At 36.3% G+C, this 4,156-nt stretch overlaps 1 protein-coding gene across 3 annotated transcripts in view; it reads left to right on the forward strand.

Annotated features, from left to right (window-relative positions):
* LOC100221996 (TLE family member 1, transcriptional corepressor) overlaps positions 1 to 4,156 on the forward strand; it is a 164,362-nt gene that overhangs the window by 110,088 nt on the left and 50,118 nt on the right. The gene's annotated exons all lie outside the window — the stretch shown is intronic.

Below are 4,156 nucleotides of genomic sequence, written 5' to 3' on the forward strand. Positions count from 1 at the left end.
CTGGAATTGTGTACAAGGGAAGTAAATGTAATTTTCTTGTTGAGGAAACTTGTCTCTGGATGTCCATGCTGCATCATCTGTCACCAGAACGAGTTCTTGCAAGGAAAGAGATGTTCCTCTTAGTTAAGTTGAAAATGGACAAATATTTTTCCCTTGTTTTTTGAAGCTTGTCAACAAACCCAATCTAAATGCTGCTTCAAGTCTATAGGAAACATATGTATGTAAGGAAGGTGAAAATGAGTGCTTTTGGTGCCCTGGAGTATATACTTGGACTGTAAGCTATTTTCTACAAAACAGAAATATTGTAAAAAGAAACAAACAACCAAAAAACCCCCCCAAAAAAATTTAAAAATACAAAGAGGAAAAATGAGTGCTTACTTCTAAAATTTGTTCTTGAATTGTCCAAGTTTCTTAGTTTTTTTGGTCCAGAAGAAAGTAAAAGAAACAATGAAGGGAAAAATATTTTTGATAGAGAGGATAACTTCTGTATCTCAACAATTTAATTTTTGTTTGTTTGTTTGTGTGGTGTGATTTTTGACCTTAGAAGACTAGATCATGTGGACCTGGTTCTTAATCTGAGCTGTGTCCAAAGGGAAGATAAGCTATGATAGAGTGCTGGTATTCAGGGAATAGACTTGAACTCTAATGAGTTGCTAGGCAAGAGCCAAGGACATGCAATAGCAAAAAAAAAAAATGCTTAAGGAAAACTGATAATACTGACAAAAATCTATCTATTGGACTATTCTCAATGCCTGTCTGCAGCGTAAGGTCTGATTTTGATGTCAGTTTGTAAATCAGTGTGACTTCACACTCTGAGATCACCTAAAATAGGAATAGCCTCATCAGTCAGACTGTTGGGTTCCAGACCACTCTAGATCTCATTTTAGTGCATACAATATGCAGCATAACTGGTAATTATGCTGTTTTTTTCTCAAAAGACCAAAACAAACAATCAAAATTAAAACACCACAACCCCAACCAAAATGCATAGGCTTTTGACAAGGTTGTGAATGGAACGGTAGAAAGAAGGAGAGAAAGGAAGAATTTGGTGAGTGGGAGATATGAGAGAGGATATAACTTCTTGAGATTGTGTTAAGCTTGGCAAATCTTTCAGAAAGGCAGCAGACAAAGGGCATGGGAGATGGAATATAGCACAGGAATGATCTGGAGGGTTAGAACAACAGGAGACACTAGGCTTGCATGTAAACATTAGAAAGAAGACAGTTTTCTTACAGGAAGAAATTAGTGCATGGATTTAATTATAGTTCAGGAAGGCATTGAGAGTTTGAGTTGTTAGATAGAAAAATTAGTGGAAAAGGTGACTGATTTTTAGGATAGATATTACTTCTTTTTATGCCAAAATTTAATTCCATTAAGCTCAAAGCCTTCTAGAATATGTAAACTTTATTTTCTTTTCCTTGTCTCCAACTGAGGCCAAGCTGGAGCCTGTTTTTTAACAGGAGATACTATTAAACACTTAAATCTAGACTGATTGTGTTTGTTTTCTCTGTCATTCCTGTCATACTTATTGACCACATCAACAGGCAAGCTGCTTTCAAGTCTGATTCTTGTAACAACACTCTCTCCTCATATAAGCATTTTATAACCTGATTTTTACTGTACATATTCTTTTTGCTCATTTCCAGGATCTTGTCTCTTTAGATTTCTCTGTATTTCTCTAACCTCTTAGTAACAGGATTTGTTGTCTTATGATGAATGTCTTGTCGGTTTAACTCTTCTTTACTGGATTTTTTAGAGTAGGGTTAGTGTATCAGTCTACTAATAACTCTGGTAGAGGCCTGAATATATGTTATGGCAAAAGCTGGCAAGGGCAAGTGCAGATTTGTATGTCTTTTTTCATAGAGGTACTCTAATATCTGTTTCTGAGTGGAAATCTCAGACTTGCAACACAGGGAGTTGGAACTCACATGATGAGTTGTGTGCAGTTCTTACTTGTCTAATAAAGTACATTCCCACTTAATTCAAAGTCACATTCCAGATTGCACAACAATTGTGCCCATATGTAAGCTCTTAGAGATGTCCAACACAGCAAGTCATCTTGCACTCATTGTGTGGCAGTAATGTATTGTCCTCATAGCTGCAGACTCAGCTTGTCTAAGCTTCAGTCACTCTCTCCATCATTGTAGCCAACTCTCTTTTAGAGGAAGACACAGGGGATAGAAATAGCAGTCATGGTGGGCCTTATTTCAGCCTTGTTACTCTTGTTGGGAATTATGTAATTGCCTAGATATAAGGCCTGGACTGGAAATTGAGCTGCACCAACCAATTAGGACTACATACAGCAGCCTTCTGGCTGGTTTTATACTGAATATAGCAGTGGAAGAATTAAAATACTTAATCTCTTTGAATCACCGGTTGCATTTGGAGAAACCAATACAGTGGCTTTTCAACTAGATCTAACTTTCAGCTTCTTTCAGGCCATGAGATTCAAGCCCTTTGCCATTTTTGTTAGGTCTGTTAGTTTCTTGGGGTGCTCATAAATCTTACTCAAATCACTTCTACACCCTTGTTTCTCCTTTTCTCTCTCCATCCTGTCCCATGGGTGCAATGTATTTCATCAAGTCTCTAGCCAGTCTATCCGTCTCTGCTGCTTAGTCATTGTTTCCTGCTGTTTTCCCTCTTGCTTTTACACACCTGGTCATTTTCTCACCAAAGTCAAAGCACTTCTCTGTACATTAAAGAGCCATGGGACATGGTGTTCTTGTAAGGAGGGCAATGCTTCAAGGGCCACTGTCACAGAATGATCTCTGAAGTTCATAAAGTTCAAGCCCCCTACACAAAGCAGTGGAGTCCTTTTCCCAGCTGGGATTAATCCTGCAGATCAGTCTGCTGTCTGTGCCTGACAGGTACCAGGTTTGCCCACCTGTGAGCCACTAAATTTACCATTTATCTTCAATAGGCCCAGTACTGTAAAACCTTATTTGGCTTAGTAGCATTATTATACCAAAATTTTGCTGACTGTTATCAATCCTACTTATCCTTAAAAATCACCTTGGCCAAGTTGTTATGCTTAACAGTATTTGTTAGCTTAGCAGAATTTTTTATGCTCCTGTTATGTCTCATAACATTATGTTTTCTGTTTTTCTATTTTTGTTTACTTGTTTTAGCACGGAACCTCAAAAAGCTAATTGTTTTATGAGAAAAGCTATGCACTTAAAAATACCTATTGCTTCAATATTGCTACAAATTGTTATAACACCAAAATTTGCAGTCCACACAGCAATAAAGTCTGCAGTAAAGTATTGAGAAGAGCCAGTTCCAGCCATTAGAGTGTTATTTTTTCATAAAATCGTTTTTCCTGAGAGTGTAAAAACCTGTGAGATTTTGGTTGTAAACAATTTACTGGATGAAATGCAACCAACATATCATCTACTTATGTATATATTAGCACCAGCTGCCTTTGTAATTTGAACTGCCTGGATTAATCAAGCAGCTACCTGATTAAAAATTGGACTAAAAATAAGCAAGTAAATACTTAGCTGTTTTGAACAAGTCAGAGTTTGGGGGGTTTGTGTCAGCACTCTTGCTGTTTTTTTGGCAGCTATATTAACGAGCAGCTTTTCTTTCGTTGTTCAAATAAAAGCAAAACAGCCTTTGAATTTTGTACTCAGAAATTCCACTCATCTGTCTAATGTTCTTTTTTTAATTAGAAGGATACACATATGACTTAATTAATCAAGCCTGTCTTAGGGAATTATGCATTTATTAATGGTTTCTGCACTCAAACACATTATTAAGGGATTTGTGCTAAGTACCTGACATAAAACAACCTAATTTTGCTTGCTTTGCCTAATGTATTGAGAAACGGCTTGTTGATCAGATTTCAAAACATTCATGCTAAGAACTAATGTCCTATTTAGAATGTCTAAAAATGCAGCAGTTTGGCAACTGAGTACTCTGCTGGGTTGTATTTAAAATGAAGTCAGTGCCAGACAAGAAATTAAAAGGATGGAGCGTCTTTTGCCATAGTGAAGAGAGAAGAAATTAAAATAAGAATTATTGCTTTGCTTTAGGCTTTTTTCTTCCTTTTTTTTTCTTTTTTTTTTTTTTTTTTGTAGAAATTAAGTGGAATAAACATATTTTATCTATTAATCAAGAAATAGAATCTGTGATTGTTTGTTTTTGTTTTTTTCAG

The sequence above is a fragment of the Taeniopygia guttata genome, chromosome Z (assembly GCF_048771995.1).
Source record: "Taeniopygia guttata chromosome Z, bTaeGut7.mat, whole genome shotgun sequence".
NCBI lineage: Eukaryota > Metazoa > Chordata > Aves > Passeriformes > Estrildidae > Taeniopygia > Taeniopygia guttata.